The following is a 12321-nucleotide window of genomic DNA, read 5'->3' as shown; positions in this document are numbered from 1 at the left end:
ATATGATATGAATCCATATTCAGGTAGAAATAAACTAATTGACAATGTGAACAAGATGCCTTCACCTAACGATTATTTTAATTGTGTTTTCGGTTACTGAAAACATTTTTGAATGTAAATTAGGAAAATGCATTTCACAAGTTGCAGAGTACAAAGTCACATGGATAGAGATCAGCAAACAAATGTTAGCATTTGTGAGGTTGTAACCAGCAAATGTTGATAATTTTATTTGATAAATGACTAATACGATCATGCCATTTTTTCAAAATAATATATTTTTTTACAGAATGACTAATTGGTTAGTTTAATTATTTCTGCAATACTGAACATCATTCAGTACATACATGATTGCTGTTTCCTTTTTAAACAGTTCTAAACTTTGTTGTTGATTGTAATTGCTGTGTCACTAAATCTTTTTAGTTAATAATCAGTAATTATTTACACAGTTCCTGTATTTGGATGCAGCAACTAACAACCGTGCCTGTACAGCATTCTCCTTTTTCTTTGAGGCCACCCAGCTCCATGGTGTTCCATCAAGGTAATTATTAATATTAGATTAATATTATTGCAGGCAGCTGTGGCTCTGAAGATAGAGAGGGTTGCCCGTTAATCGGAAGAATGGAGGTTCAATCCACGGCTCCTCCAGGCTACATGACAAAGCCTCTTTGGGCAAGATACTGCTGTTCCACCATTGTGACTTGATCAGCATTATTCTATCTCTTCAGAAAGGGAAAGAACGTTACAAATAAAACTTAAGGAGCTTGAAGAACAGCTACCCAAGCCAGACACTCTTAAGAGAAAGAGTAAACCTTCAATGAAACTCCTAGAGGCCGCAGATGTGAGAGAGGAACTAGCAGCTAAGAAAAAGGTTAGTGTTTCCCATATGTGCAGGCACGTGCACACATAGACATCAAAGGGGGCTTGAGCACCTGCCCTTTTTATTCCTGGAGAGAAATTGCCCATTTTTCTGGGGTGCTTCTTTTTTTTTTTTTTTTTTTATAATATATATTCCTGTTTGCGCACGGCTTCCCTGTCAAACAAATATATTTATTGAAGAATAGTATATCTAAATATCAGGTCAGGAGTTCTGAAGCGCTCAGTGGAGCTGGTGATGAACAAAAGATTAAAATACCAGTGCCTCGAATAATGCTCGAATTTACTGCTGATTAGCCAAAGGCAAATATAACTTAGTTAACCTGTGTTTTGCTAGCATGCATGCCTCATGAGCTACTAGACTAGAGCTGTGTAAGGGATAATCGCTATACATTATCCTCCTGCTTATTACATGGCTACCTACCAAAGAAATAAATAATTTGACACAAAATATTAAAAGGGAGTTTATTGTTTAAACCCGATTGTATTGCTTCCGCTAAAGAAAATAGTACGCTCCGTCTCTACGGTTAGAATCCTGTGAGTCCATAGCAACGCTCTGTTTTTCATGGCAACGGTCTGTTATACTCCGCACAGCGGTCTGTTATCAAGAAATAACAGACCGCATTCTACATTGGAGATCAACCAAGCCATGTAATAAAATAAGTTAATAAAATAAGAACGTCCCCAGTTAGTTAATGACTTGCATCAAGAGTCTTTCCCCCGAAATATAGAAATCTAAATTGGTGAATCTAGAAGAAATCTACAGATGCAAACAGATGGAGGATAGGCTACACTCTAAAAAATGTAGTTAATCTGAGTAACTGCATCTGTACATTAATAAATAAAACTGAGTAGAAATAAGTTAACATTAAACATTAAAAATAACAATATTTATAAATTAACTTTTTATTTATGAACTTTTTTTTTATTTCCTGTAAACCTTTATAAAATAGTATTCCATACAACCACAAATACATACATGACATTGGCTTTTATTTAATTTTATTGAATTTTTACTCAATTATTTTGGTAAGTTTAATTCAAACAATCAAGTAAGATTTTCTGAGATTTTATTAAGTTAAATATTTACTAAGCCACAGAATATTTTTTGAGTGTAGTAGGTTTAAAACAAACTCCATCTAAATGTGGATTTTGAAGGTTTTATTTGATGATGGTGATGATACAGTCCTCCCTCAAATGTGAAACTAAGTCCTTGTCAGTCACCATCAGTTATTGTCTATGTGTACATGCATAGCAATAATAATATTAATGTATTTGATTAAAACATTAAGACAATTCAGTATTCTGATGCTTAGTTGTGTGAAGCTAAAAAGTTATTTTGCTTGTGAAACAAAAAGTATTTAAACAATTAATTTTAATTATGCTTGCAGTGCAGGGCCAGGCAGGCAGCAACAACCCTCTTCAGTTTAGAGTGAATATTTGTGTTGATTTAACAGTGTTATGTGTTCTGATAACACCAAAATAATTAAAATGTAGTGCCTTGTGCAAAAAAATAAACAAATTATTAGTAAAACACACCCCTCTGCTTGATGCAGTTATTTTGGTTATTCTAAATATATACTTGAAACTAGTAGCATAGAAAATGTTTTCTAAACATGCACATTGTGGGATGGTTTCCTTTGCTGCTCTATAAACCTAGTGAATACTAAGGAGACCAGGGTTTCTGTGTGAACTAATTATTTTGTAGACATCTTTTGAAAATTAGAGTTTGAGGAAGATAAAATTAATTAACTTTTTAAATTATTTTTTTTTAAAGGAAGTCAGTGTTGCGTTAATATATATACTTTTTTGTTTTAAAAAAAGAAAAAAAATACGTAATTATGAGAAGTGCCTTTTATTTCACTTGAGCCTCTGCTCCTCAAAATGTCTGTGCACGTCCCTGCATATGTGAATATATTTCTATATGTTATATATAACATATTTATGAATACATATAAATGTAGTTGTTTACAGTCAATGATGTGTGTTTAAGGGACAGCTCACAGACCTACCAAATGATCTAAAGTTGTGGAATGAAAGAAAAATTGAACATCCACAGCGTGTGATAAATGCTGAGAGAAGAGAACATGAATCTAAATAAAGAAAATGAGAGGCTGAAAAATGAAATAATTAAAAGTAAGTACTGTAATATTACTATATATATTTAAAATGAAATACTTGATAGTACTCTGTACTATATATATACATATATATGTATATGTGTGTGTTTAATTTTACGTTCACAGAAATCCCACCTCTCCTTCTGGCTACAGAGCACTTACTCCAGGAGGTTAGAATAATTGTTTACATGATGTAACAACCCATTCTCACTCCAAAGGCGTCAAAAACCGAAGCATGGTCAAGCGCCCCTAGCGTCACTTTTATGACGCCAAATGTGCCTCTCGGCGTCGAATATCGAAGCACTACGACCTTCATTGCTTTCAATGGGAAACTTTTGGCGTCAGAATTCGACACGACGAGGACATGAGATGTTTATCGCTATGAAATCACGTTCAAGAAGTCTCATTCAGCACACATCGCGATACTTGCTATCAGTTCCACAGTTTGGGTGAGTAGTCCTAAATACGCTCTTTTAATGCCTTTTATAAATGTATTCTGTCTTATTTATTAATCAGATTAGTGCCATATGTTTAATCGCTGTATTATATCGGTCATCCGCGGCTGTCTTTGAGTTTCATTGCGTTTAAATAAATGAACACAGCTGCTAATTAGTCTGATTAAACTCTATCTGTCACCTGACGTGCCATAGACCTTCGATCCGTTTTATATTATTATTAATTTCAGGATCAATGATGTAAGTTGTATTTGTAGTAAAATCATGGTAATCACGACACTTACAATAGTAATAAATGAAATGTGAAGTTAAAACACAGTAAACGGGACATTAGTAACTGTAACTGTAGTTTTACTATGGTATATTAATAATCAATACAACAATACAATAATCACCAAACCAGTTGTTTGTATCACTGTAATGTTAGTGTTTTTATGTGCTTTTATATGACAGATATCACAGTAATCATATGTTCTGTAGCATGCTTTTAATACCTTTTAATGTAAATCCCCCCCCCCCCCCAAAAAAAAAATCAAATTAAAAATAAATAATAAAACATGCATTTTTCCATTTTGCAGTTCATTCATATCAGTTTATATTTAAATATATATTTATATATATTTATTATATCTAAATATTTTGCTCACAGATCATTATTAACATTCTGTATATAATTCAATTTTATTTTCTCTCCCCTTTTTTTATTTTTTTGTATATTTTTAGCTGAAAAGACGTAAAGGCAGTCAGCCCAGTGGTGTTTCTGGAGAGGGATTCCTTCAGTAATGGAGAAGACAGAAAGCTGCGGAGGCAGATATTTGCAGCAGTAAGTCTGTGATAGTTTGTCCCTTTTATCAAACATTCCTGCTGTTATAATTTGTACAGCATTTGTTGTTTCTTAAACTGCTGCACTGTCCAAATACCCACACTTGCCATCTTTGCACTTGACCACTTGATTACTTATTTGAAGTCTTTCCTGTATTTGGCCTAGTGTTCAATTGAGCATGATGACCACAAGTGTGTGTCGAACTTTTCATGACCTGATGACTGTGTTTCCCAATCCTGGTCCTGGAGAACTCCAGCACTGCATGGTTTTGGTGTCTCTCTTATCTGCCTTGGAGTCTTCACTGATGAGCTGATGAGTTGAATCAGGTGTGTTTGATCAGGGAGACATCTCAAATGTGCAGTGTTGGGCTTCTCCAGGACCAGGATTGGGAGCCACTGCCTTATGGGACAGGTTTAGTGTGTGTTAAGGACGCTGTGCTTTGGCATTATTAAGACCGGGCAAAGTCTCGTTCACACACTGTCACGTACACACACACTCAAGTGGCCAAGACTGCAAGTGTGGGTATCTGGACAGGGTCAAAGTCTTAAAAATGATCCCTAAACACATCATAGTCTTAATAATCCAGTTTAACACTTGTATGATATTGTACAAGCCCCAGGACGGTCTCATCTGACACTATCAAAAGAATTCATATGACTATAGCTTGCTATTAATTACTTGCTTTCAATAATGGATGCATTTAACATTTAATTATACAGCATCTTTACAGAGGCTGCTTTTATGGTCTAAACAAAACACAGTGTAATGTATAAGTTGAATGTAATTTAATATTTCCTTCCTTTCTGTCTTACAGGATTGTTTGAGGATAACGCTGTAGCTCCATCATGCACAAGGACTCACCTCGTTAACTCTTTATCCCCCGCACACACAGAAATGGTCCCTGGATCAGTGATTAGACTTTGCAGTGGTTTGATTTTTGCAGAAGATGTAACTTTGTTTTAATTATAAGCTCATAATGAATACATTACAGAACCAGTGATGAAAACAATAGTTAAAAATAGCGCTCCATATTAAAAATATATTGCACACTTGACATGCATGTCTTCATGGTGTTTTTTTGTGAGTTTGAAACATTTACATTGTGTTGTATAACATTTTGGTCACAACACTTTTTCCAGTGTTCTCTGAAAGACATACTGTATTTACTGTTTTGTTTTTTAATAAAAGCATTTTCATTTGCATACTGAAAATAGTTAATGTTTACAACATAACTGCCTTTTTATTCTTTATGGTGGCAAAAACGAGCTTGGTGACAGAGGATGCAGTGTAGTAATTTGGGCATGTTGTCTTTAAATGAGTTTGACATATAAATAAATAATGGAAGATCCTTACAAAAATATGCATGTTTATTATGCTTTATGTATTTATTTGTTCATTCATTCATTCATTTATAATTTCAGTTTTTATTCCTAGAGTTTAAATGGTAGAGAATGGTAAATCACAGAAACACAAATGTGAACAATTTTAACTTTAAAACACAATGTAATATACAGTGTAAATTTTAGAAGCACGTCATTTGATTAGTAAATATATTTGTCTTTGGTCAAAAAAAAAAATACAAATCTTAAAAATGTGTCTTATATTTATTATAGAGGAATCTGTCTGTTGGATACAACTGCGACTGCTGGGCATGTGCACATCAATATTGCCCCATGTTTGTCAAGCTGAACAACGGAGGAAGGTGTAGACGTTAATAAAACAGAATCTAATAAGTAGCAAGCTTAATCTATTGTTAACCGAATCTATCCCTTATCCCTCCGAAAAACGAAAGACGTCGGTCATAAATGGATAAGGAAGTGTGACGCTGCTGCTCAGCTTTGATGTCATTGGCTATGAATTTTCAGGACAGTCTGTGGTTGGACTATCTTTTAACCCATATTAAACAGCGCATCATGTTAAAAAGTATGTTTTGCTGCTATCATCACATTAGTAATATATTAAGTCAACAATGAAGTGTTGCTATCTTGACAAAAATGACATCTTTAGCGAGATCCTAATCCTAACCCTAAGCATAACTTCAATGAACTACAAAAAACAGCCCCCTAGTGTTGCCTTTGCATAGATAGAACGACGGAGGCTTGTGGGTAATGTAGTTTAAAACTTTTTATTAACGAAACGAAATAAATTATTTATTTTAAGGAAAACTGGATATCTAAATATGTTTATTGTGCAAACCTCTATGATATATTTGAGAGGCAGGCTGAAATGTGGTATTTTACAGTGAGCAATATTTAAAATGCCTTTATGTCAGCTTTCCATTTATTTCTGAAAACTGAGCTCAACATTATTTTATCAGGATAGCATAAGTAATAATCCTGCCCATTTTCTCTTTGATATGTTAATTGGACTCTGATTTACAGCCATTTGAAATGTACAGTTTTGGGCTCTTCCGGGGGGTGCTACTGGGCCCCTGGGGGTAGAAGGGCAGTAAAACCTACATATATGTATTCTCCTCATCATGGACAACAAACTGAGCTGAGTCACATTTATATCTGACAGTTTTCACAGTCCTCTGTTTTCTAATTCTTACATCATTGCTATTATACCTTTTGACAGGACATTGTGAGGCCATCTGATGAAACATGGAAAAATTAGAAAGAAATGATTTAATAATGAAAATAATAGATTATTTCTTTGATTTTTTAAGTAAATGGCAAGAAATATAATGGATGAACCTGCAACAACTTGCCTTTATCTATTCCCCACTGTAAAGCAGTAATCAAGGACAATGTATACACATTGTGATACTTCACTATTACACAAGGACAAATTCATGCAGTGCTAAGAATATTAATTTATATATATATATATATATATATATATATATATATATATATATATATATATAACTAATTAGCAAAAATCAGTGTAAAAATGTCCTCCTCACCCTCACTGTATCTTGCCCCTCAGGTACTGGACATCAGTAATGTGTATGCTCTTGGTTTTAATGCATTACTAGATCCACGTTGATCATTCCTGCTACATTCTCAGTTATCCCTCAAGTGTTTGTAACAATAAAGCCCATGGCACCATCTTGTAATGCAGAATTATTAATCTCGTAACTCCCTTTATTTCACAAAAAATTTGCATATTTGTTACTAAAATATAAAAAAATTACTTTCTGGTGTACTGATGTCCCAGATGTTATTAATCCGATCAAAAATGTTTATGTCTTAAATAAAAAATAATCCCAATAATTAATATGTTGTTTTTCCAAGTCTAAAATAAACACATATGAGCCTACCTAGTAAAATGATGTATTTACCAAGAATCTTCAGAACACAATATTCATCATATTCATTTTATTGAAGCATAGACTATAAAGATGATAAAGTAGCATCAAGACAAATAAGATTCAATGAAAATAATTATCATCAAAAATACATTAACCTCATATATAAATCAGTTCTCACAGATGAGTGATGAAATGTCCTTAAAAGTCACACAGTCCCATCCAGTCAACTGTGATACAGATCATGTGATACATATAAGACATGAGATACTGTTCCAGAAAATAATGATTCCCATCATCACATCTAAACTGGTTTCATCTCCCCATTGTGTTCTTCTTCTCTCGTGTCTGGAAACAGTTTGTGGTTGATATCCAGCACTGATGTGGTGTAGCTTGTCCTCAGCCAGAGGATCTCTCAGTCCTAAGATCCCAGACCTGGTCAAAGTGAAACAAGCAATCCAGATGAAGTTGTTTAATGGACAGAGAGCTCATCTTATGTTCTGTGTGATTTTAGCAGGGTGAGCAACTATGACCCTTGTAGTACTGTACACTTACCATTCTTCAAGCTGTTTTAAGACCTTTTGAGAAGCTTTTTCTCTGAAGAGAATTTAGGACATCCTCTTCTTTCACTCCTTTCAAGAGCATCACTTGGTCAAAACCCCTCATTTGGCTGATGAGATCATCTGTACAAATTACAATACTGCAATAAAAATTAAAGAATTAAGAAAAAGTTACAGAGGCAAAGGTCTTGCTCATGAGACTCCATTAGCATGTGTAGTTCTCAGAGACTCTAGAATTGATCTATTGTTGCAGTAAATGTGTTTTTTTCCTCTAGAATCTTTCTCCTAAGTTCCTGACTTCTCTCACAAATGTGTTTTAGTCTGTGCAGTGTAAGGCCTGGCTTCAAACCAATCAACTATCAATTCACAATTTATAACATAACATTTAGAAAACAATGAAATAATGTACATTGGTGTTTATATCAACTAAACCAATTTCATGATACTTGTCTACTCTTAAAACAGGTGGTGTGTTTTTAAAAACATAATATTAAAAATGTCCAGTCACACTTTGCTAACATGCTGTAATTGTAATAGTAAAAAAAGAAATCAAGGCTGACATGACCAGTTCTGTGAGAGATCATCATAAAATGTTGTATAACACAGCATTGCTTCAACACACACATACCAGAGGACTTCTGTTTGTTTGAGCACAAGATGACCATCTTCATTTCTCATCCTGAGCAAATCATTTCCTTGGTCTTCCTTCTCTTCTGTGAAACAAGATAATCTCTACTTACTCCTTGTGCAATTAATATTGCTCATTAAACATAATTAAGTTAATTTCAAGTAAGATTCAGACCAGAGCATTTGAGGAGTAAATGTTGATTAAAAAAAAAATATTCTAAACAAATGTACCTGGGAAGAGCTGATTGTGGCAAGAGTCGCTGAGACTCAGTAATAGCTCTTTTAGTTTTTAGGAAGGTTTGTGAGGGTTGGCTCTTGAGTGAGTTGTTGAGCTTGATATTTTAGACCTGAAAAAGAAGAACAGCATTAGGATTATCTGCAAAAAATCCTGTAAGACAGAAAGAAGGAAATATTATTAATTACGTGCAACTTGTACATTACACCTCTGTAAAGATGCTGTATAATTAAATGTTAAATGCATCCATTATTGAAAGCAAGTAATTAATAGCAAGCTATAGTCATATGAATTCTTTTGATAGTGTCAGATGAGACCATCCTGGGGCTTGTACAATATCATACAAGTGTTAAACTGGATTATTAAGACTATGATGTGTTTAGGGATCATTTTTAAGACTTTGACCCTGTCCAGATACCCACACTTGCAGTCTTGGCCACTTGAGTGTGTGTGTACGTGACAGTGTGTGAACGAGACTGTCCCCGGTCTTAATAATGCCAAAGCACAGCGTCCTTAACACACACTAAACCTCTCCAATAATGCTCCGGAGCACTATACAAAGCTTAGTGTATCCCATCATGCATCATGTTTTGGAATAAATCGTCAGACTTTTTGCCGAGATCTCACAAGAGGTCTTGGGAAGCTGTCCAATGTACAGTATGTGAAATATTGATAATTAGTTATTAAAAATCTCTGTAAACACATAAGTGTCCCATAAGGCAGTGGCTCCCAATCCTGGTCCTGGAGAAGCCCAACACTGCACATTTGAGATGTCTCCCTGATCAAACACACCTGATTCAACTCATCAGCTCATCAGTGAAGACTCCAAGGCAGATAAGAGAGACACCAAAACCATGCAGTGCTGGAGTTCTCCAGGACCAGGATTGGGAAACACAGTCATCAGGTCATGAAAAGTTCGACACACACTTGTGGTCATCATGCTCACTTGAACACTAGGCCAAATACAGGAAAGACTTCAAATAAGTAATCAAGTGGTCAAGTGCAAAGATGGCAAGTGTGGGTATTTGGACAGTGCAGCAGTTTAAGAAACAACAAATGCTGTACAAATTATAACAGCAGGAATGTTTGATAAAAGGGACAAACTATCACAGACTTACTGCTGCAAATATCTGCCTCCGCAGCTTTCTGTCTTCTCCATTACTGAAGGAATCCCTCTCCAGAAACACCACTGGGCTGACTGCCTTTACGTCTTTTCAGCTAAAAATATACAAAAAAATAAAAAAAGGGGAGAGAAAATAAAATTGAATTATATACAGAATGTTAATAATGATCTGTGAGCAAAATATTTAGATATAATAAATATATATAAATATATATTTAAATATAAACTGATATGAATGAACTGCAAAATGGAAAAATGCATGTTTTATTATTTATTTTTAATTTGATTTTTTTTGGGGGGGGGGGATTTACATTAAAAGGTATTAAAAGCATGCTACAGAACATATGATTACTGTGATATCTGTCATATAAAAGCACATAAAAACACTAACATTACAGTGATACAAACATAGCTGGTTTGGTGATTATTGTATTGTTGTATTGATTATTAATATACCATAGTAAAACTACAGTTACAGTTACTAATGTCCCGTTTACTGTGTTTTAACTTCACATTTCATTTATTACTATTGTAAGTGTCGTGATTACCATGATTTTACTACAAATACAACTTACATCATTGATCCTGAAATTAATAATAATATAAAACGGATCGAAGGTCTATGGCACGTCAGGTGACAGATAGAGTTTAATCAGACTAATTAGCAGCTGTGTTCATTTATTTAAACGCAATGAAACTCAAAGACAGCCGCGGATGACCGATATAATACAGCGATTAAACATATGGCACTAATCTGATTAATAAATAAGACAGAATACATTTATAAAAGGCATTAAAAGAGCGTATTTAGGACTACTCACCCAAACTGTGGAACTGATAGCAAGTATCGCGATGTGTGCTGAATGAGACTTCTTGAACGTGATTTCATAGCGATAAACATCTCATGTCCTCGTCGTGTCGAATTCTGACGCCAAAAGTTTCCCATTGAAAGCAATGAAGGTCGTAGTGCTTCGATATTCGACGCCGAGAGGCACATTTGGCGTCATAAAAGTGACGCTAGGGGCGCTTGACCATGCTTCGGTTTTTGACGCCTTTGGAGTGAGAATGGGTTGGATGTAACAGTTATGACAATGCTCCACATTTCCTTGCCTTTTAAAACTTTTTAAGACCTTTGGAGTTCTTTGCTTGCTCTGTAGTAATATTTCTGCCTACTTATTTCAGCCCATGAAGTCAAATGCAGATGCCCCTGACGTAAGATTTAAATCTAATTAAATAATTTGTTTGTCATTATCGTTATTGTTGTTGTTGGTGCAGTTTACAATAGCTTGTGGAATCTGTTGCAGATGTTCATGATGTCAAAGACTCCATCTCATGTTCCCCTCTCACATGCTCCTAAAGTAAGTATTAGCTGCTTTTTATGTAATGTCTATGCCACATGCTATTATGTCACATACTAAGCACAACTATTGAAATAATGACTTTTCTAATAGATTTTTTTTACATTTATAATAAACCAAGAAATTAATTAAAAGAATTGTAAAGAAATTACAACAGAACAAGTTGTACTTCATACCACAGCTACATGAAAATTACTATACTGTATATTAAATCTCTGCAGTTTGTGATATAATTATCCTGCTACAAGAGCCACAGTTACATCTTTAGATCAGTAGATAAACTTATATTGTAAACAATTGTCCAGTACTATTGCTAACATATCCATTTACCATATTCATTTTTAGCCTGTGGAATCAAATGCAGATGTCCTTGATGTAAGTTATGCATTTTAACTATTGTCTTTATTTTATTTTTTACATTCATATATACTTGTCAAGTCAGAAACATTATTCATAGCATCCTAGTGATTTGAACATGACTGTGCTAGATAAACAATAGTTCACCTAAAATTGATATATCTCATAATTTACTCACCTTTGTGTTTACTCATGTTTGTGTGACTTTTTTCCTCAGCATATGTTCTGATGGAGATATGGTGACTATATGCATATATAGTCAATAACATAGTGTTTAAAGGGATAGTTCACCAAAAAATTAAATTTCTGTCATTAATTTCTCACCCTCATGTTGTTCCAAACCCGTAAGACCTAAGTTCTTCTTCGGAACACAAATTAAGATATTTTAGATGAAATCTTAGAGATTTCTGACCCCACATAGATAGAAAAATCATTACCACTTTTCAAGGCCCAGACAAGTAGTAAAGACATTGTTAAAATATTCCATGTGACTCCAGTGGTTTGAGCATAAATTTTGTAAAAAAAAAAAAAAAAAGA

At 34.2% G+C, this 12321-nt stretch overlaps 2 long non-coding RNA genes across 2 annotated transcripts in view; one reads left to right on the top strand and one right to left on the bottom strand.

The window, feature by feature from the left end:
- The first annotated feature begins 3979 nt into the window (after positions 1-3979).
- LOC128013859 (uncharacterized) overlaps positions 3980-12321 on the top strand; it is a 94526-nt gene continuing 86184 nt past the window's right edge. Inside the window, exon 1 of the long non-coding RNA XR_008183433.1 lies at positions 3980-4271. This is a non-coding gene — a long non-coding RNA (uncharacterized LOC128013859). The remainder of the gene's footprint in view (positions 4272-12321) is intronic.
- Positions 7588-9274, bottom strand: LOC128013868 (uncharacterized). Its single transcript, XR_008183442.1, has 4 exons — positions 8943-9274; positions 8713-8797; positions 8080-8207; positions 7588-7959 (listed from the first exon to the last, which is right to left on the bottom strand). It is a non-coding gene; the product is annotated as an uncharacterized LOC128013868 (long non-coding RNA).

This window comes from Carassius gibelio, chromosome B25 (genome assembly GCF_023724105.1).
Source record: "Carassius gibelio isolate Cgi1373 ecotype wild population from Czech Republic chromosome B25, carGib1.2-hapl.c, whole genome shotgun sequence".
In the NCBI taxonomy this organism is placed as follows: domain Eukaryota; kingdom Metazoa; phylum Chordata; class Actinopteri; order Cypriniformes; family Cyprinidae; genus Carassius; species Carassius gibelio.
The sequence above is the reverse complement of the archived record's forward strand: the minus strand, read 5'-3'. Positions and strand labels throughout refer to the sequence as shown.